We start from the raw sequence: 24,120 nt of genomic DNA on the forward strand, positions 1-24,120 counted from the left end.
TGTAATGTGTTTTGTCCAGATGAATCCAAATATAGGAAAAGATTCAGTAAAAGCATGTTTGTCAGTAACAACACAACAATTTAGAACAAACTCACCTAGAAGAGTAGTTTGTCCCCATTAGTAAACCCCAGTGGTTTGTAAGGAGACATTCTCAGATGAAAGAAAACTAAGAGAATCTGTTGCCAGCACAGGTAACCTAAACTAGTGATGGAGGAAAGTTTGCCAAACAGAAAGAAGATGATAAAAATAGGGACCTTGGAGCATTAAGAAGATAATCATGTATGGGCAAAAATATGGATAAATATAATAGACTTTCCTCCTAAGTTTTTGAAATTATGTTTGATGATGAAAGCAAAAGTTGTAACACTGACTGATGTGATTTTAAATTTATAAAGGAAACATTTCAGACAATTACATTATAAATCGGGTAGAGTAAAGCAAATGTAAAGGGAAGTGGTGTTTTTACACTTTATCCAAATTTATAAAATGTCAACAGCCATAGACTGTAATGATAAACTACGTAAGATATGCATAGAAGATAAGATATATATATATATATCATTATGTCTATCACTTATAAATTATATAATCTATAACTTTATAGGCTTTAAAATGTTTAGAAAAAGTCTTCAAAACATAGGGCTAGGCAGAGTTCTTACACTTGACACTAAAAGCATAATTCATGAAAGGAAAAAAAAATAAATGGACCTTATCAAAAATAAAAAAAAACTTTGTTCTGATTGAGACTCTGTTACTAGAATGAACAGATAAACTATGAATTGGGAGGAAATATTTGGAAATCACATATCCAACAAAGGATTAGTATCTAGGAAATGTCAAAATTTTTCAAAACTCAACAATTTAAAAAAACTCAATTATAAAAATGGACAAACGATATCATCAGTTATTTCACTGAAGAGAATGTACAGGTGGCAGATGAACACATGAAAAGATGTTCAGCTTCATTATTCATTAGGGAAATGCAAATTAAACCCCAATTCGATGTCACTGCACATCTATCAGAATGGATGAAACAAAAATACTGTCAACACCAAATGTGGACAACCTGTGTAACTGGCCTGTGATTCCTGGCAGGAATGAACAGTGGCACAGCCCTGTGGAAAACAGCTTAGCAGTTTCTTAAAAATAAAAATATTCAACTGTTTTTGGCAATTATACTCCTGGGCATTTATCCCAGAGATAGGAAGACTTATGCTCACACACAAATCTATACACAAATGTTCATAGCACATTTAGTCTTAATAGCCAAACACTGGAAACAGCACAGACCTCCTTCATCAGGTGAAAGGTTAGAAAAACTTCGGTACATCCATACCATGGAATATCACTCAGCAATAGAAAGGATCCGACTCCTAATTCATAAAATTCATTCGTAGAAAGGATCCAATTATTAATTCATTCATTGGACGACTGTCCAGTGAATTATGTTCAGTAAAAAAAAAAAACTAATTCCCCAAAAGCACATATTGTATGATTCCTTTATATAGCATTCTTGAAAGGACAAAAGTATAGAAATCAATTAGTGGTCACCAGTGGTTAGGATAGTGGGTTATAGCTACACAAGGGCAACGGGAGGGATTCTTGTGGTGATGGAAATGTTTCATATCTTGACTAGATTCTTGTAAACTTCCTGGTTGTGATATTGTGCTATAGTTTTGCAAGATGTTTCCATTGCAGAAAGAGGGGATCTCAGTATGATTTCTTAAAACTGTAGGTGAATTTATAATGATTTCAAATTTTAAAATTTCATTTAAAACACTTCTGGCCTCAGTTATTCTCTTATATTTAGATAAGATTCAGTAGGAAATCACTATATATTAATAAGCTATTTGGAAGATGTGAGGGAGACAAGAAAGAAGGAAGGGAGGGAGGGAGGAAGGAAGGAGAAGGGGACAGGAGGGGGGTTGGGACAAGATGGTGGGACAAGAAGGGAGAAGAGAGACAATGCAGAAATAGACCTAGCAAAAGATCCTCTGGCCTTTCCTCGTAACAGTCTGGGGGAAATGGAGGCAGGAAGAACCACAGAGAGGTTCCAATAGAGTTCTACAAGGTGAAATATGGTATCTTCGAAAACAAAGGAAACTGCTCCCTTCACAATAAAGACCATGAACTTACTCAGTGTAAGAATTCCTCTTGGCATGAAGTCTCTCAAGAATTTCTCTTGGCATGAAGTCCCTGGAGTGTCCAAGAGAAACTGATGGCCCACGGGGTATGATTTTGCAAATATAAAAGTTAAAATGAAATCTCCTATCTGTTCCAGCACATGTGTGTCCTTGCAACACGATATTTATGATGTGAATTGGGCTGATTAAATCCATTTTAGGGTTCAGGGATTTGCACAAGCTAAATACCCTGGTTCTCAGGGAATGAAGAGCCTCATATTTCCTGCGCATATTTAGTCTCTCTGACATCAATAGGAAGCTGTTAGTGATAAGGAGAACTTGGCCCTGGGGTGTGGGGGCGGAGGATTTAGCTGCGCACAGTTGAGCGTCAACCTGAGCACGGGACTCCTCAGCTATGATTTCACGAAACCTCTTTGTGAGCCCCCACCTGGGACTTTCATATACAGATGGTATTTACAAGAAAGTTTGACATGAGAAGGTTCTCAAAGTTAGTAAACACAGAAATGATGGATGCGAGAGAGAGGGTAAACCTCATCATGGAATCTGGAGGAAGGCAACATTCCTGCTGGCCTGAAGAAGAAAGAGTCAATGAAGCAGTGAATTAGACTTGATGCTGAAACCTAAGATCACTACGTGTGCCAAGCCTGAACTCTTATCCAAATTTTCCAAAGTAAAGCACAACAGGAAAAAGTATGATCCTTCTGCAGATACAGCTCTGAGAGACCCCACGTCACCCGATGGCAAGAGCATGGTACCCAGAAAACAAACGTATCAATTTTAAAAGGAGACAAAGGAAGGCCCGTGCAGTATATTATCCTTGCTCCGGGCAACTCCCTTTGCACTAGTTTTTGAATACTCCACAGACCTAGCAAATCTTCGGTTGAGGACTCTCCAACAGAGCTGGACCTGTCCGGCTGTTTACTCTTTATTAATATCACACTGGAATTACAGTATCAGGCCAAATAGTGATGTAAACCCAAAAGGAGGAATGCCGCTAATTGCCAAATTTGTTATGGAATTATCACATTTTCTGTTTCAGTGCTAAGCTCTCACTGAGTGAAAGCTCAAAAGAAAAAAGAAAAAGAAAAAAGAAAAAAACATCGATCAGTGTCAGGCACCAAGGTACGAGGTCGAAAACATTCAGAAAGTGAGCCTGCAAACTTGGGCATTCGAGCCTTAAAATACACACCTTGGCGGGAAACGATCAGTATCAACATATTTGCTGGTGAGCATAATAATAAACAAATTTCGGCATCGAAACGCAAAGGCATAATGGATGTGGAGATGGCAAAAGTCTGGTTCTTCTCTAAAGATGTGGGCAAGTCTTTTATTAAGATTCATTTCCCTCTTGACCTTCAACCTGTCACTGCTTCCTTTCTGCCTTTCATGTTCTCTCACCTTGATGCAAGTCAAAATACTGTCTTGCTATACTGCTGACATTTTATTTTAGGTAACTGTAGAGTTTAACTCTGCTCACCACCATTCTGAACATATGGAAACAATTAATTCATTTTCTTTGCCATCATTAGAATAAGAATCCCAGATATCCTCGATGTAACTTCATCATAGATTTCCCCTAACTAATTACATAATATCTAGCCCATGTTCTTAAAAGTAAAACTTGCTAGTTAAGAAATAAAGAATGGCATTGCTTATAATAAACTCTGCATGCTACACTGTAATTTAAACTGTACTGTTATGTATGGTGAAGGACTGAAAGTTTAGAGTTACTCCCCTTGGCAAACATTTTTTTTAAGGATTGCTTAAATAAGCAGTACAGAAACCAGATGTCATTTGGTAAGAGTATCTGAATGACCAAAAATTTGCTGTCTGGGTATTTTTTTCCTTTATAAAAACAAGAAAAATTCTTTGGATTTATATCATATTTAGCAGCTGTGAAACAGTGCAAACATCTGTTTGTACCTATGGGGAGCTGACCCGCGGGGTCCTCATCTCTTAATCACCGAGCATCAGGCCAGTCTCACATGCACAGTTTATTGTTTTCTTTGCCGTTGCCTCCCGCACTTCAAAGTTTTCATATGCTCATGTTCTATTGGCAGAATGGAGGAACTAATCCATTCATTATATGACCAGATGATTAGAATTTTTTGAGACATGATCACAGCATTCTCTCCACCCGGCCTGTGCCCAGAAACACATTCACATTTGCCTCTAAATTCATTTTGGAGTGTCTACGCTTACTCCAAATAATGCAAGATTTATGAGCCTCAAGCAAGATCATAGTAGCACATATACTGGACTGCACAAGGCCTGCAGTCACCCTTTGGGGCCACGATCTTTAAAAAGTCATTTTAAAATTATTTGTTCCTTTTTATATGCATATAGACATTTACCTTTGCTCTTATTTGGAGTTTGTCAATTAGAAGTTTGCTGCATTTTTTAAAAAAGGACAATAATAACAAAAACAAAACAAAACAAAAAAAGTCTTACCACACTTGCACACCCAGGGAATATCAGTTTCTAAAGGCCAACATTTTGACTACACTTTATAAATAGGGAAAGTACGCTGAATTGGAATCGAAGTTTGCCAGGTCAAATCAGCTGCTTTATTTATACATTCTTTTTTTTTTTTAATATCAAGTCTGCCAAATAAAGCATTCCTATTGCAAAAAAGTAGGACTCAGCCTCATTTTTATATATTAAAAATACTAATTAAAAAACAAAGTCTCATTACAATGACTTCCTTACCAAAAAAAAAAATGATATATGTCATTTATGAGGATAACCCATCATAAAAATGTTCTGTTAATAGAGTGATAAAAATCTTCCCATTACGATTGATTCTTGATCAATGAAGGCCTTTGGTGGCCCCCACCCTGTGACAGACAGACATTCGCTACACTGTGTGCTATTTGCATTGCATTTTGGAAACAAAGAGGAGGCCGTGTTATAGCTGTATTCTCACCATGTGGAAATTCTACTTTATTGATTTCTCAATTTCAAAAATTCCAACTGCCCCCACAGGGCGGAGTGGGAGGAGGATGTACCCAACAAATGAAAGCCTTAGGAATATCCAGGGACTTGAAGACAGACGCTAAGGTAAAAACCACATGCACAACACCTCCCTTTACATCCTGCTGGGTTCAAAGCTCTCCTTGAAACTTGATGACACACTAAAGACTAGGCCTTGGATAGGTCTCATCTTTATAAGCAATATGGTCTAATGTACATATTCTGAATCTGGGATCCATAAAACAGACTAATTCCCAAGGTACCAATAGGTGTTCCTGGGAAAAGAAGATTCCATGCTCAATTAAATTTGGAAATATTTATAGAATGCCCCCTTTTTTGGATAGGGGGCCTATTGGCAAATTAAAGGCTCTGAGAACTACTGCAGTAAAGGCATCTTGTATTGTTATTATAAAACATTAGAAATAATTTAGGACACAAGAATGTAAAGGATAATAAAATAAACACATGTACATACCTAGTATCTTAAAAAATAACTATTACAAGTACAATGGAAGCTTCTGTGTGTCTTTCCCTCATTCTATCTTCTTCATCCTCAGAAGCAACAACATTCTAAATGTAGATTGTTTCTATGTATTTCTTAATATATTTATTATATTTATATATATTCCTAAACAATAAATAGTTTTGTTTTTAGGTTTTCTAAAAATGGTATAATATTTTAGGTATTATTTTGCTAATTCTTGGGGAGGGGCTTGGCATTATACTTATGAGACTTTAACATATGTAGCTCTAGTTTGTTTGCTTTTTCACTGCTGGATAATATTTAATTGTATGAATAATCACAAATTATCCATCAAGTCTCCTGTTGAACAGTTAGACTGTTTCTTTTGTTTTTGTGTTTGGTTTTTTCAGTCACAAACAGTATTGGTATTGGTGTATGAATAGAAGACTAATGAAATGAAGGAGAATAGACAAACCAGAAACAGATTCACACGTGTGGAAATTTCACACATGATGGGGATGACCCCTGCAGATTGGTTACCAAATACTGCAGGGACAATAATTTCTGTATGTGGGGGAAAATTAGATCTTTACCTCACACCATATCTCCAGATCAGTTCCAGATATATTATATTAGTCCGTTATAGATATAGACTTAAATGTTAAAAAAAAAAAAAATTAAATTTCTAGTAGAAAATATATGCTAATATATGGGGAGTAGGGAGTAATTCCTAAAACCAAACCTCGCAAGCTTAAATGTTGAAAAAATTAATAAATCAGTTTATAGTTTAATTTAAAACTTCTATTCACCCAAAGCTACTGTAAAGCATAGGAAATATAGTCAATAATATTGTAATAACTGTATGGTGTCAAATGGTGACTAGACTTACTGTGGTGATCAATTTATAAGGTATATAAATGTCAAATAATTATGTTCTACACCTGAAACTAATATAATATATTATGTCAACTACACTTTAATTTTTAAAAATAGGAGAAAAAAGATGCTTTAAAAAAGTAAAAAGACAAGGCCCAAAATGAGAAATGATATTTGCAAACCATGTAACTCAAATGTTTTTAATACTCTAAATTTTATTTAAATCAGCATTTTAAAAATAATTTAAAGAAACCCCTATTGAGCTCTATAAAAAAAAAAGATTCCATGGGTACAATTCAGAAAATTTTTATATTATGGGAATGCATGAAACTTGGGAAAAAAAACTTAGCTTAGGTCTCTGCCTAGCACTTCATTCTGCAGCAACGTGACACAAAGCACTGACCGCCTGGCCTTGGTGTTTAACCCGTAGTGTGGGATTACCCTGCCCTTGGTTCACAACACTATTAAATAGCATGGAAATCTGGAACCGGACAAAGGATTACAGCTCGAGCGACCTGTGAGCACCTTGTGCTGACCTCTCAGAAATCCTTTAACCTCACCAACAGCAGCGAGAGATACCTTCATGGGTTGGCTAGAGAAAATCAATTCTGGCAAATTCTGTGAGAGAGATTCTATTCTTATATACATGTCTTGTCACAGTACTTATTCTATTTCTCAGGACCAAATACTACCATTGTAGACAGAAAAATACAAAAGACAAACTATGCCTGGGGCCAGAACTTAACAGAACTATATTTTAAAATTTGGTTATTTAACTGTTTCCTAAAATCCACACATAGGCCAGATACACAAGGACACAACGCAAAGCTCATGGGAAATAAGCAGCATGAGAGTTTGAAACATACATAAAAAAAAAAGCTAAAACAAGTTTACCCATATGTACGACTCCCAAGTATTTCCACTTAACTGAGGAAAAACATTTCAACGATGAGACTAATCTAATACAGTTTTATTCTTGAAGATTAACTCCATCATCTAGGGAGATGCCGTTCTTAACGGGGATTTGTATAACATTTCTCTTCTGTTCTGCCATCAAGAAAAAGATTATAAATGCTTATGTGAAAAGCCATTTTTGTGTACAACAGAAGAGCAGAATCGTCCTTTGCATGTTAAAACATCCTTTTTAAATCTATTTAAAACTCTTTTTAAAAAATGGAAAGCTATATTTTGTAATACCAAAGTAGAAAAGGAAATATAAAGAAATTTCTTATAATTCAGATATGGGAGACCAATTGAAGAATTACAATGCAAAACAAGCTTAGGATAAGTGGTTGGTTTATTTTAAGTTCGATAAATTAACTTTGCAACTTCAATTTCCAGCAATATCACAAACTAGAATTCTGAGATGTTTTTGTTTTTAAAAAATGATGAATAAAATATAGTAAATATTTTATTTTTAAAAAAACAAAGGAGCTACAAAAGTTAAAATTAAATAGAAATTCTCTGAGGTTAGTGAGCACAAATAACTTTTATTTTAAGGATATATACTGAAACTTGACCTTCCATTTTGATGGTTTTGGGGGATAATTCTGCACAAGTCTCTCTTGTTTCCACATGTTTTTTTAAAAAGGCACTAGCTACCCTTTGCTCTAAACTATCTTTTCCAGAATGTTTGTTTACTGAGCAGCCTTGGAAGACAGTAACAGTATCTCCCTCCGGAGCAAAAGCAGGCATGTTTAAATGGCCAATATAAAAGATTTGGGTTCCCAAAGCTCAGAGTTTCTGTCTAATAATACAACCCACTGAATGTATAGAGGTCAACCCCTTTATATCACCTTGTGGGGACTGAGGCTTGAGAACCAGTGCAAAATGTGACCTTCTTGCAGCTCCTATTGCTATAAAAATAAACTGTCCTTCATCTTTGACTCAGGTGTCTCTAGGCTTGTACCAAAATCCATGATAATTGGTTGCTTAAAAGTAGGGTAAAATCAGGATAAAAATCTCAGGCCCTTCACAGTTCTTGACAATGGCTGCATGGGATGGAACACATTAAAAACAAACAAACAAAAACAAAACCCTAGAGAGCATTAAAGATTTTAAAAAACTGAGACTGCAAAGGACTGCAACCTTCTAGAAATAAACCCACTGGACAGAAGGGTTAGCAAGGAAACTTGTTACTGGCTAAAGAAGGCAAGTCACCATAAGAATTCATAACCATGAGCTCTCCATCACATAAGTATTTGGACCAATTTTACCTACACATATGGTTCCAAAGAAGCCATAAATGGGTAATTTAATTTGAAGGTCACATATCAGCAGTGACCCGTATTTGACTAGCAAGTATATAAAAAATCAATATTAATCCAGGCCTTACAGAATCCCCAATGTTCCAAAAATCAAAACACACTGGTAAACAAAGTACCATGAGAAAAAAACAAGTAGATACAACAGACAGCAAAATCAGACCCACAGAGATACAGTAATTATCCCAAAAATAGTAAATTAGTTTGTTTAATATATTTAAATAAACAAAAGAGAGGTTGTAAAATGTAAATAGAATAAATAAATAATTTATAAATTTTCAAGAGCATTTGCCAAAGAAAGAAATAGAAACAAAATAAACTAGAAGTAAAAACTCAATTTAGAGGTAAAGCAGTATATTAGACTATACTGGAGATAACTACTAAATTGAAAGATAAATATTTTTAAAAATACAGAAATGAGCCCTGGCTGGTTTGGCTCAGTGGTTAGAGTGTTGGCCCACAGACCAAAAAGTCATGGGTTCAATTCGGGTCAAGGGCACATATCTTGGTTTTGGTTCCGTCCCAGGCCCTGATCAGAGCCATCTGGGAGGCAACCAATCAATGTGTCTCTCTCACATTGATGTTTCTCTCTCTCTTTTTCTCTCTCTCTCCTCCTCCTTCCCACTCTGTCTGAAAATAAATGGAAAAATATCCTCAGATGAAGATTTTTTTTTTTTAAATACAGAAATGAGAGGCCAAGAGAAGGAAAATGTAAAAGAAAACTTAAGGAAAAATGGAGGATAACATGAGAAAATATATTATGTGTCTAATTTCCAAAAATATCACAGAGACAATTGGGAATAAACAACTTTCAAAGATATAATAGCTGAGAAATTTCCAAGACTGTTGAAAAGTATCAGTTCTTGGATTCAGAAAACCCAACAAATCACAAACAAGAAAAACTAAGATCTATACTCCTAGGCACATGATTGTGATACTTAATACAGAAGACAAAAATGTTTCTTCAAATGAGCCATAAAGGAAATATTGCCTAAAAATGAGCAACAATTAGATTGATAGTTCTTTCTTCTCAACAGCCACACGTCACTGAAGAGTGGAATGATTTATCCAATGTACTAAAAGAAAATAAGCTTCAATCTAAAATTCTATACTCAATAAATTATCTTGTTAGAACAAAGAAAAAATAAACTTTTCTCAGATTTACCAAAAACAAAACAAAACACATTTGTTACCTTGCACTCTAGAGTTCACTAAAAATAATTCTACATTGTTTCTTTTAGGCAGAAGGAAAATAGTGGAAGGGGTGAGCTATGACAGAATGTTGAGAAAAGATATTGTTAAATAAGTGTGTAGATCTAAATCCATGGTTCTTAACCTGGAGCAATTTTCCCCCCTCAGGCAACATTTGACAACATTTGAAGACACTTATCTGTGACAACTTGGGGAGAGATGATGCTATTGGCATCTAGTGTATAGAGATTAGCATGTTATTAAACATCCTGCAATATACAGATCAGCTCCTCACAATGGATTTACCAGGCCCAAAATGTTAACACTGCTGAGAAATAAATGCTCTAAATTATCACTGTGCACGGCAGTAATAAAAATTTATCTTTCTGCATTAGAATAAACATATCCTACAAAAATTGTGTATACGTAGGGAGAATGGTGATTAGAGTGTTCTAGGATCTTCGTCTCATTTGGGAGGAGAAAAAAACACTGATAATCTATAAGATTTGATAAATTAAGTAACCATATTAAAATATTAAAGGTGATTACTAAATGGATACACTTGAGAAGTTATTTTCTCTAATCTAGTAGGAGGAGGCTACAGAATGAAAATAAAGAGAAAAACAATAAAGAGGAAGCATGAAAGGAGAAAGAAAACTAAAAATGTGAAAAAAGAGGACTATAGCAGAAGTAAATACAAATGCATTAGTAGTCAAAATAACTATAAATAGACTGAAACTCTCCAGTTCAAAGAAAAAGCTTGTCAGTCTAGATAAAATAAGAATTCCAGATATATACTGTTTGCCAGAGAGACTTACAAACATTACGACACAGAACTGCTTAACGGATGAAGGGAGATAGACAAGGTGACCACTATCTTCACATAGAAGGTTTCTACAGCTATACTGATATTAGGCAAAATAGACTTAAGGCAAAAACTAAAAACAAAACAAAACGAAAAAACACATTACTAAAGATTAAAAGAAAAGGTCATTACATAATGATAAAAAGTTAAACACAAATGAAGTTCATTCTAAACTTGATTGTACCTACTAATACAGCCTCAAAACGTGCTTTTTAAAAATAGGCAAAACTACAAGGCAATTTAACAAATCTATCATTATAGTATATAATCTTTAATGTACCCTTTTTAGTCACTGATACAGAAAGCAGAAGTTTAATTGGTAAAGATTAGCAACAAGTTTTACAGACTAACTCACTAAAATTTTTGAGAATAAATTAATTTTTATGCACATTTGAAACATTTTTTCAATTACCTTATGCTACTGCAAGCCATAACAAATTATTAAAGGTTTGGCATCACTTCCCACAAAGAAAATAACATAAGGAACAATTACAAAAAGATAGCTAATAGAACAATATATCTGGAAATTTTAAAACACTTTAAAGTAATTCATTGGTCAAAGTACAAAAAGCAATGGGAATTAGAAAACAAAATGCTAAAAAATTATTGGGCAAAGATAAAGTGGTACCTAGAGAAAAATTTATTGCCTTAAATGATATATATATTTTAAAAATGGCTAAATATCAAGTTTAAAAGTCAAATAAACCCAAAGAAAGCCAAGAAGAATGTAAAGACAAGAACAGAACTTAGAAGAGATAAACCAAAGAACATATATATTTATACGCATAGCCCATGGACACCAACAATAGTGTGGTAAAGGCCTACAGGATGAGGGTGTGGGGTCGGGGCTGTCTGGAGGGGATTAAAGGGGGAGGAAATGAAGGAAATCAGTAATACTGTCAACAATAATATATATATATTTTTAAAGAGCAGAGCTTATTGAAATAGAAAACAAGTACGTAACAGAGAAAATTATCATAGCTGAAAGTTGGCTTTGTTAAAAATAACTTATGAAACTGACAAAATTCTTACAAGATTGAGCAAGAAAAAAGAACATCTAAATGAATAATATTAGGAATCAAAATGGAGACACAACTGTAAATACTTCAGGAAAATAATAACAAAAGAAATGAACAAAGCTATGCTAAACAAATTTATAATTTTGATAAAATGGGTAAATTACTAAAATACAAACCACTAAAACCAACTCATGAGGAAATTTTAAAAATGGGCAACACTATAAAAATTGAAGAAATTGAATTAGTAGATAAATATCTTCCCCAAATGAAAATATCAGGCTTAGGTAATATCACAGGAAAGCTTCTTCCAACATCCAAAGAATAGATCATTACACATATATACAAATTTGTTTAAGAATGACAGAGGAAACTCTCCCAAACTCATTGTACAAAGCTAGTATATCTGTGACAACAAAACAGACAAGGAAAGCATTAAATGGGGGGGGGGGGGGGGGGATCACAAGCTAATGCAAATAATACACAAAAATATAAAATATAAAAATTCTAAGCAAAAGATTAGCATCCAAATGTGGAAATGTATAAAAAATATATCTCATAACCAAGTAGAGTTTATTCCAGATGTGAAAAGTTGGTTCAATATTAGAAAACGTATTAATAGAATTGACTACATTAATAGCTTAAAAGAGGAGCTATGTGGGGTTCCAAGTGGATACTGGAAATATCATGGGGATCAATTTATAAATTCTATGATTGTCTAACCACAATGCTGTATGTCAAAAACTAATGTAAAATAATATTGAATGTAAACCGGAATTGAAAAATTTTTAAAAGAGGAAAAATATGACCAATTCAATAAATGCAAAAACTTCTGTGACAAAATTTAGCATAGATTTCTGTGATTCAAAACGCAGAAATAGAATAAAATTCTCTTAAAGTGATAAAGAACATCTACAAAACATATGTATACAACAAATGACATACTTAATAGCGATCATTAAAAGCTTCTAAACCAATACAAATATCCCATTCTTGCCCAATCAATTCAGCAATGCACTGAAAAACTTAGTGCAATATAACAAGAAAAAATACAAAAGAATAGAATCAGAAAATAAGACTGGTATTTTTTTTAATTAATGTATTTTTGTTACAAATGTTTCTCCTTTTTTCCCCATTGACACCCTCCTCCCGTTCCTGCCTCTCCCCTCACAGCATTGTGCCTATGTCCATTGGTTATGCTTATATGCCTAAGTTCTTTGGTTTATCTCTTCCCTTCCCACCCTCCTCTGACATTTGTCAGTCTGAACCCTACTTCTATGTCTCTGGGTCTATTTTGTTCATCAGTTTGTTTTGTTCATTATATTTCACAAATAAGTGAGAGCATATAATACTCTTCTTTCTCTGACTGGCTTATTTCACTTAGCTTATTTCTCCAAGTCCCTCCATGTCCTCTCAAAAGATAAGAGATCTTTCTTTCTTACAGCTGCATAGTATTCCATTGTGTATATGTACCACAGCTTTTTTATCCACTTCTCTATTGATGGACACTTGGGCTGTTTCCAGATCTTAGCAATTGTTAATAATGTTGCTATGAACATTATAGTCTTTCTGATTGGTGTTTCGGGCTTTTTAGGATAAATGTTTAGAAGTGGGATCCCTGGGTCAAATGGCAGATCAATTTTTAATTTTTGAGGAAACACCATAGTGTTTTCCATAGTGGCTGCACCAGTCTGCATTCCCACCAGCAGTATATTAAAGTTCCCTTTTCTCCACACCCTCTCCAGCACTTGTTGTTTGATGATTTGTTAATGGCGGCCATTCTGGTAGGTGTGAGGTGATACCTCATAGTCATTTTAATTTGTATCTCTCTGACAATTAGTAATGTTGAGCATTTTTTTATATGTCTCTTGGCAATTTGAATGTACTGTTTGGAGAGGTGTCTATTTAGGTCCTCTGCCCATTTTTTAATTGGGTTCTTTGCCTTTCTTTTGTTGAGTTGTATGAGTACTCTATATATTTTGGAAATTAACCCCTTATCTGATGTATTGTTGGCATTATGCTCTCCCATACAGTAGGTTCCCTTTCCATTTTGTTGGTTGTTTCTTTTGCTGTGAAGAAGCTTTATAGTTTGATATGGTCTCGTTTATTTATTTTCCCTTTGTTTCTCTTGAGTTAGGCATTGTATCAGTGAAAATTCTGCTGTGTGTGATGTCTGAAATTTTGTTGCCTACATTTTCTTCTAGGATTTTTATGGATTCACATGTCACATTTAAGTATTTTATCCATTTTGAATTTATTCTTATGTATAGTGTAAGTTGGTGATCTAGTTTCATTTTTTTGCATGTAACTGTCCAGTTTTCCCAACACCATTTATTGAAGAGACTGTCTTGACTCCACTGTATGCTCTTGCCAATTTTGTCCAGTATTAATTGAGCATAATGTCTTAGGTCATTTTCTTGATTCTCTGTTCTGTTTCATTGATCTATATGCCTGTTCTTATGCCAGTACCAGGTAGTTTTGATTGCAGTGACTTTGTAGTATAACCTGAGATCTGGTATTGTGATTCCTTCTACTTTGTTCTTCTTTTTCATGATTGCTGTGGCTATTTGGGGTCTTTTTTGGTTCCATATGAATTTTTGAAATGTGAAACATGTCATTGGTATTTTAATGGGGATTGCATTGAATCTATAGATTGCTTTGTATAGTATGGACATTTTAATGATGTTAATTCTTCCAATCCATGAACAAGGTATGTGCTTCCACTTTTTTATATCTTTCTCTATTTCTTTTGTCAGTGTCCTATAGTTTTCTGTGAACAGGTCTTTTACTTCTTTGGTTAAGTTTACTCCTAGGTATCTTAATTTTTTGTTGCAATGGTAAATGAGATTGTTTTTTTAGTTTCTCTTTCTGAGTTCATTATTGGTGTTTAAAAATGCCAATAATTTCTGGATGTCGATTTTGTGTCCTGCTACTTTGCCAAATTCATTTATTAAATCTGGTAGTTTTTTGATGGAGTCTTTAGGGTTTTCTATGTACAATACATGTCATCTGCCAGTAATGACAGTTTCACGTCTTCTTTTCCAATTTGGATCCCTTTTATTTTTACTTCTTGTCTAATTGCTGTGGCTAAGACTTCCAGTACTATTGTAAATAAGAGTGATGAAAATGGACATACCTGTCTTGTTCCTGTTCTTAAAGGAAATGCTTTGAGTTTTTGCACATTGAGTATGATATTGGCTGTAGGTTTGTCATAAATGGCATTTATTATGTTGAGATATGATCCTTCTATTTTCACTTTGCTGAGAGTTTTTATCAGAAATCCATGCTGGATTTTGTCAAATGATTTTTCAGCATCTATTTATATGATCACATAATTTTTATCTTTCATTTTCTTTATGTGGTGCATCACATTTATTGATTTACAAATATTGTACCAGCCTTGTATCCCTGGGATAAATCCCACTTGGTCATGGTGTATAATTTTTTAAATATATTGCTGGATTCAATTTGGTATCTATGTTCATCAGGGATATTGGCCTATAATTTTCTTTCTTTGTAGTGTCTTTATCTGGTTTGGGGATTGGGATTATGCTGGCCTCATAAAAGGAGTTTGAAAGTCTTCCTTCCTCTTGAATTTTTTTGGAATAGTTTGAGGAGAATAGATGATAGTTCTTTGAATGTTCTGTAAAACTCCCCCGTGTAGCCATCTGGACCTGGGCTTTTGTTTGCTGGCATTTTATTAATTACTTCTTCTATTTCCTTAATTGTATTGGTCTGTTTAGGTTTTCTGACTCTCCCCAGTTCAGTTTTGGAATAGTATATGATTCTAAAAATTTGGCCATTTCACCTAGGTTGTCAAATTTGTTGGCATATAATATTCAGTATTTTCTTACAATCCTTTGTATTTCTGGGGTATCTGTTGTTATTTCACCTCTCTCATTTCTGATTATTAATCTGGGTTCTCTCTTTTTGTTTCTTGGTGAGTCTGGCTAAAGGTTAATCAATTTTGTTTATCTTTTCAAAGAACCAGCTCTTGGTTTCATTGATCTTTTGTATTGTTTTTTAGTCTCTGTCATTTATTTCTGCTCTGATTCTTATTATTTTCTTCCTTCTACTAACTCTGGGTTTTACTTTTTGTTCTATTTATAAATCTTTAAGTTGTTGGGTTAGATAATCTATTAGAAATTTTTCTTCTTTCTTGATGTAGGCCTGTATTACTATGAATTTCCCTCTCAGGACTGCTTTTGCTGTGTCCCATAGATTTTGTATTATAGTGTGTTCATTTTCATTACTTTCCAGGAAGTTTTTTATTTCTTTCTTGATCTCATTGGTATTTGATTTGTTGATTAGCAAATTGATTTCTTGTTTAATAACATGCGATTTAGCCTCCATATGTTTGAATGTTTTTGAGTGATTTTATTGTAATTGATTTCTAGTTTTATGCCATTGTGATCTGAGAAGATGCTTGATATGATTTTAATCTTCCTAAATTTGTAGAGACTTACTTTGTGTCCTAACATGTATCTTTGAGAATGTCCCATGTACACTTGAGAAGAATATATATTCTGCAGCTTTGGGGTAAAATGTTCTGTAAATATCAATTAAGTCCAGCTGATCTAGTTCATTATTTAAGGACTCTGTGTCCTTGTTAATATTTTGTCTAGAAGATCTATCCAATTGTGTCAGTGGAATGCTAAAATCACCCACTATGATTGTATTGCTACTGATCTCGCCCCTGAAGTCCTCCAGACATTTTTAAATTATATTTTGGTGCTCCTATATTCAGTGCATATATGTTTACCAGAGTTATATCTTCTTGTTGGAGTGATCCTTTTAATATTATGTAGTGACCTTCTTTGTCTCCTATTATGGCCCTCATTTTGAAGTCTATCTTATCAGATATGAGTATTGCTACACTAGCTTTTTTTTTTTCATTTGCCTGGAAATTTTTATTCATCCCTTCACTTTCAACCTGTGAGTCTTTTGTAGTAAGGTGGGTCTTTTGTAGACAGGACATATATGGGTCATGTTTTCCTATCCAATCCACTACCCTACGTCTTTTGATTGGAGCATTTAAGCCCTTTACATTTAAGGTTATTATTGATAGATACTTACTAGTTGCCATTTTTATTTTATGCCTGTGTTCTTCTCTCTCTTTCTCTATTTCTTCTTCTTACAATAGTCCCTTTAGCATTTCTTGCAGTGTTGGTTTGGTGGTAGTAAATTTCTTTAGATTTTTTTTATGTGTTTGTTTGTTTTTTTTGTCTGTGAAGCTCTTTATTTCACCTTCAATTTTGAATGATAGCCTTGCTGGATCGAGTAGTCTTGGGTTCAGACCCTTGCCTTCCATTACTTTGTATACTTCATGTTACTCCCTTATGGCCTGCAGTGTTTCTATTGAGAAAATGGGAGCTCCTTTGCAGGTAACTTTCTATCTCTCTCTTGCTTCCTTTAAGATTCTTTCTTTGTCTTTAATATTTGCCATTTTAATTAAGATGTGTCTACTGTGGGTCTTTTTGAGTTCATATTGCTTGGGACTCTGTGTTTCTTGGAAATGTGTGACTTTTTTCTTCACCAAATGAGGAAAGTTTTCTGTCATTATTTCTTCAAACAAGTTCTCTATTCCTTTCTCTGATTATTCTTCTTCTGGTACCCTTATGAGGCGAATGTTGTTATGTTTTGTGTTGTCCCAAAGCTCCTTAAATGCTCCTCCTGCTTTTTTATTTTATTTTATTTTATTCATTTATTTGCTGCTTTATTTGGGTGTGTTTTATTTATTTATTTGCTGCTTTATTTGCTGCTTTACTTGTCTTCTAACTCACTGATTCAGTCTTCAGCTTCTTCTAATCTACTATTGAATCCTTCTAAGGTATTTTTCATATCAGCTATGTAATTATTTCCACTTGATTTTTATTCATAGCTTCTACCTTTTTTTTAAGGCTGATGTAGTTCCCACTGAGCTCTTTATAATTCTCATTAAGTTGCTTGTAGTTCTTACTAAATTGTTCAAGTACTCTTAAAATAATTGTTTTGAATTCTTTATCTGACAAATTTCTTGCTTCCATTTCATGTCATTCCTTTTCTGGTGATTCCACCCTTTCTTTCATTTGGGTTGTTTCTTTGTCTCACCATTTTAGCAGTCTGGTAGTTCCAGGCCTGGTGAGGAATGTTGGGATGTGTAAGCAGTTTGGTGTGTATCAAATAAGACCTATTGCCTGCTGTGGGTTCTGGAGTATTGACAACTGGCTGCTGGTATTGGTCTGTCAGGTAGGTGCTTCTGGGGGGGGTGTGTGTCCAGCTGGTGTTCTGCTGGGGTGCGCTGCTGCCTGATGAGGCTCAGCTCCTAATCAGTTGCTGCTGATACTGCTGGGGGCGAGTGTCAGCTCCCAGTTTGCACTGCTACTGCTACTGCTGTTACCAGGGGGTACTCTCAGCTCCCAATCCTCTGCTGCTGTGGGGGGCTGAGAATGCTCAGGTCCCAGGACTTTGCCACAGCTGGGGGAGGGGTTCCACGCCAAATCTGCTGCTGCAGTTGTCAGGGGCAGATCTTGGCTGCTCGAGCCTTGCTGCTGCTTGGGCTGGGGCACACTCCTGATCAGCCTCTGCTGATGCTGCTGGGGATGGGTGACAGCTGCTGATATACACTGCTGCTGCCTGAGGATAGATATCTGCTCGTGAGCCTCTGCCGCTGGGGTGTATCTCGGCTCCCCAGTCTTAGTGCTGTTGGAGGTGGGCCTCCACTCCCACCCAGTCACTGCTGCCATGGGGGGAAGTGCTGGCCTCCCAAGCTGGCCCTACTGCTGCTGGGGGTGGTGCTTGGCTCCAGTCAAGCTGCTGCTGTTGAGGGTGTTGCTCCGCTCCCAAGCTGGTGCTACTGCTGCTGCTGTAGGGGTTGCTGTTCAGCTCCCAGCTGGTTGCTGCATCCCCAAGTAGGTACCTTGACAGTGCCGCTACTATGCGCTGGTCCATGTTGACATAGCAGGGTCCACTGGTCTTATGGTGCAAGGTGCACTGGTCAATTCAGGTTTCTGGGCCCTAGTCACTCCTGCTGCCTCCTCCCAGAGAAGACCAGGGATCTTCCAAAATGTCAGGGACTTCCTGTCACATGGGGAGAAGTGCCCTGACAAGCCGCTTACCGGGTAGCAGGGTACTCCCTAGTCCACAGTACCGGAAGCCTCTACCCCATGTTTCTGCACTGCTCAAGGTTGCTTGTCCATACTCACATCCACTCATGCTCTCTCACACTCGCTCACACTCTCACATCCTCACCTTCGCTCCCGTCCTGCCCACCACCATCTTTTCACCAGCTCCAAAAAGACTGGTATTAGTCAGAGATGATACGATTGCATTCTTGGAAAATCCAAAAAAAAAAAAAAACCAACATAAATTAAGAAAATCAATACAAAAGTTTAGTGGCTTTTCTAGATATAAAATGAAAACCAACTGGGGTTCTAGAAACCAGCAACAAGCTGAAGGAAAAATATATAGTTTTCTAAAATGTTGTTTACTACAGCAACAAAGATGATAAATTTTGCCTCGAAAAAAATGCCTAAGTATAAATCTATCAAAATATATTCAAGACTTTAAGGAGCACATCATAAAAGGTTTTAAATACATTAAATGGACCTATGGAAATTAAAAGCCATATCACATTCATGATGTGAAATAGGAACTTTTACCAACAGCTGTGCTCTCTTCTTCCCCAGGAGCACACCACTGTCACAGCCTAGGGAGAGAGGAAGCCATAGACAGAATGAAAGAAGCATCCTCTGCTTTTCTGAGAGAACAGACGTGTTGGTAGAAGCAATGATTTCATGGGCCAAGGCACTCGGTGAGGAAAACCATATCCCCCTGCTGATAAAATGCCAGTTGGCCCACTTAGAACTTCCTTATTTGTTTTTTCCTCTCCACTGTAGTTGATCTTCTAAATTTATCTGGCTGCTCAAAGTGTGGGTCTCAAACCAGCATCACCTGAAAGCTTGTTAGAAATGCAGAATCTAGACCTAGTAGATCACAATCAGAATTTTCATCAGATCCTTGGGTGAGTGCTCTACATTTTTAAAAAATATTGTGTTATTGATTTTTTTCTCAGAGAGAGAGAGGAAGGGAGAAGGAGCAAGGAATGTGGACACTGATCAGCCGCCTCCTGCACGCCCCCTACCAGGGATCCAGCCCACAACCCGGGCCTGGGCCATGACTGGGAATCAAACTGGCGACCTTTCAGTCCTCGGGGACAGCACCCAACAAACTGAGCCACAAGAGCCAGGGTGTGTTCTCTGCATATTAAGGTTTGAGAAGCATTCTCTTAGAGACCCTCAGATCAAGACGATCTACTTGGCATAATGCTGCTTTCCCCATTCTTTCCATCAGTGAGAATCTTCTAAACCTGCAGTGTCCAATACAGAAGCCACTAGCCTCTTGTGGCTATGAAACATTTGAAATGTGCTGTCAGTATAAAACACAGTGGATTTCAAAGGCTGAATACACAAAAGCAAATGTAAAATACCTTATTTTCATACCAATTACATGTTAAAACCATAATATTTCAGACATATTGGGTTACAGAAAATACATTATAAAAATGAATGTCACCTGTTTCTTCTTACTTTTTGTATTGTGGCTACCAGAAATTTTTAAATTATCCATGTGGCTTGCATTATATTTTTACTGGCCAGCACTACTCTAAAGCTGGTTCTCTGCCTCCCGGCTTGAAACTGTGTGACTCACAAACCCATCCCTTGCTCGTTAGCTTCCTGGCTGCAATCCCATAACAATCACCCTTTGATACAACTAATGGCTCTCTCTTTGAACGAGCCTTTTGGTCCTGGCCATCTCCATTGGGTTGCTGGTGTTCTGCTGAGATGTAAACGTTTTTTTTTTAGAAGTTTAGATTTTATTGTGGTTTAGAAAGATCCCAAAAGTAAAAGAAAAGGGATCAGGGCTCTGGTTCAGTCTATGCCTTTAACGTTCTCTATGACCTTGCTACATCACTGTATCTCGTCTTCCATGAGATATCCAAAAAGTTTTTTACCCAAAAAGTGAGCTTAAACTAGTTAGTCTTTAGGACTCTGGAAACCCCTAACCTGAACAACACCTTTACTCTCAGTTACTTGGTGTATGCATTTACTGTCATTCCGTTGGATTAGAGACTCCTTGATGGCAGGCACTTTTTCCTCCCATTTTTCCCCCAGCTCTGTTGAGGTATAATTGACCAATAAAGTTGTAAGTTATTTAAAGTTTACAATGTAACAATTTCATATACATGTACACTGTGGAAGGATTCCCTCTCATCAGTTTAATTAACACACCTATTGCCTCACATAGTTATCTTTTTTCTTCTTCCTCTTTTTAGTGAGAACATTTAAATTCTACTCTCTTAGCAAATTGTAGTTATACAACACAGTCTTATGAACTGTAGTCACTATGTTATACATTAGGCATTTTATCCTATAGTTCCATTTCTAACCCCTATTGCTCTGGCTGAACTTCAAAGATCTCAACACTTGCCCTTGATAAGGACTCTGATGCCAAAGAACAAACCATTTATTTGGGTAGGTCCAAGATTTAGAAACAAGCTTGAGATCCTACAATGACGTAGAAGTAGAGACATAATCCTTAAGCAGTTGCATTTTGAGGGAAATCCTGTCTGCATATTTGTGTCCACACATTTGTTTTTAAAAGTTTGACCATCTGACTGTAACCTGAGGAATTTGGTTAAACATTTCTTTATGCAAAAACAAAGAATGTCAAGTAGTTAAATATTTTACCTCTGAGGCTAAAATTGGGTTATTTTTTTTTTTTCCTCCCCTCTGAATGTTTAAGGTGGAAAACCAAGTGTAAATGTTCAAAAGATTTCCAGTCATGAAAATCTCATTATCTATGAGATAATAGTGGTAACCAACACCCGTGATGGTTAATTAATTCAACAAACATGTACTAAGCATCTTCTGCTATAACTGAGTGAGTCAGCAGTCTTTGTGGAACATCTACAAAATATGGAAAGGTCTTAGCTAATGGGCAATGGGAGACCTGCCATTCCCTTTTCTTAAGCATCTTACTACCTAGTTGAGGGAAACTGAACATACAAACTGAAGAGTATTGAATGGAAATCTATACAATACAAAAGGAATCAATAAACATCTGTTGAGCCCCTGTCACATGCACAGTGCACAGCAGATACTCATGAACAAGGCTAATACACTCACTCTCAACTTATGTTCAAATGCTAATGGCTCAAAGGAGGATCTAATTAGCTTGGGTGTTCAAAGGGTTCAGGAATTGTTTGAAAAAAAAACAAAATGCCAGGAGAGGACAGCTCAGGGCAAATGTCAGAACATTCAGGCAGCAGAGCAGTTCTCTCCTCGCACCAGAGAAGCTGGGAGACATGAGAAATCACAGGCAGAGGATTCAGTCTTCTGAAGTCCTCCTGTAGACATGTGGTTTGTGGGTCACCTGTGGAGGAATCACCTGGACATCTTGTTATAGAGGTGCATAGTTCTTTGTCCAACACCAAAGCCCTCACATCACAACCTTTGAGGAGTGAGCTTCAGAGATACGATCTTTGAATACATTGCGGGTGATTCTTCTGTACATCAAAGTTTCTGAACCAGTCACTAGATGAGAACAGGGGTGTCAGATTGATTCTGACCTGAATCAAAGACCCAGTTTTCCATCTGTCAAATTAAAACAATAAGTACTATCTTTAGTGTTGTTGTGATGACCAATTGATTAACAATCTAAGATTATTAGGCGTAAGTGGGTGCTCAATAAATGCAATAGAAATTATAATAAACTCATGAAGAATTCACCAACTATAGCCAACCGTAATAGATTACACTTAAAATTTTTATTAAGAGGGCCAATCTTATGATAAATATTCTTTCCACAAGAAATAAAAAACTTCCCCAAATGTGAATAGGTGAAGAAGACACAATAAGGAAATCAGACAGATGAAAATTCCAAGAGGGTGAAACCAGACAAGCAGAGAGTTTGTTCCCTGAGGACATGTTTCCAGGGACAACCTCCACTTAATGACCACTGTCTATATGCCAGGCCATTTTCACATTAACTCCAAAGATCCTCATGATCACCCTATGAAGTAAGAATTTAGTAGAACTTGAGCTGAAGGTCAGCTAGGTTAAGTGCCCTGGGCAAAACCACAAACCAGGAGGTCGCACAACACACATTAGGCAACAAATTGTGTTATAGTCAGATTAGCAGAATCTAACATATGAGGCATCCAGCATGCCCTCCATGGGACTGAGATGAGCCAGGACAGTATCAGGTGTGTCCTACAGCGAAGCCACATCCTGACACTAAATGGTACACAGATATCAGTGCTCAGGGATGTGGCATCAGCAACAGAGCCCTATCATCTGTTATCCCCAGAACCTTCCTCATTGTTCTAAGCTATTATTAGTAACCATAGAGATAGAGATATAGCAGATATTTGTTTCTGCTGCATTTCTATACGTGGGGAAATCTAAACCATTGTTCTGTTACTCTGCAGTCATGATTTGCTATATTAGTATTAAATGAAAATACTTTTTTTATTGAGGTGGGTAGGGTTCAAAATCCAAATACAGAAGCCGGAGCTCTGAAAGAATCAGAGTCTGCCTGGGAAGGAGGTCATGATGGATACCTGTTGTGTTTGCCTGGTCAGTATCCAATCCATTACCACTTCTGTATACCCTGACTTTCAAGTGGGCACCACTTTTCTCCACCTAAGACCTTGTGGTTCCAGTAGGGTTGATCCCCATTCCTAGAATCCAAGAATGGACACATGGCCCAGGCTTTCCCAATTAGCATATTACATGCCTTAACAATCATTGGCTCAGGGATGGCAAGTGATCTGAATTTGTCCAATCAAGAATTGATCTGAGAATTTGCATTATAATATTGGGGGGGGGGGGGAGTCCCCTGCTGCTGGGACTGAATTTGCCAGGTATTAGCTAAAATTTCTAGGGCATACCTCATGGAGGAAGTTGGCTGTGTTATTTGTACCTTGGGATCCTGACCATGCCAAAATTCCTCTAGTTTTTTCTTATGAGCTGATGATTCTTTCTCTCTCTCTCTCTCTCTCTCTCTCTCTCTCTCTCTCTCTCTCCTTCTCTCTCTCTTCCTCCCTCTCTTCCTCCCTCCTTCCTTCTCTCTTTCTCTGCCTAAGCCTGTTTAAATTAGTATTGTTGTCATTTAGGAAAAATGTCCTGAGAGCCACATGTAACTCAAAGGCCATCAAACTTTTCACCAATTTACACTTAAGAATGAATGGATTTTGTGAGCAGAGTGCAGATAGTAAGAGAATGAGATGAGAGAAGAAAGACTGGTCCTTAATCAATGAGCAGGGCTAATGTTATGAAGGGGAGAG

This window comes from Molossus molossus, unplaced genomic scaffold (genome assembly GCF_014108415.1).
Source record: "Molossus molossus isolate mMolMol1 unplaced genomic scaffold, mMolMol1.p scaffold_m16_p_1, whole genome shotgun sequence".
Classification (NCBI taxonomy): domain Eukaryota; kingdom Metazoa; phylum Chordata; class Mammalia; order Chiroptera; family Molossidae; genus Molossus; species Molossus molossus.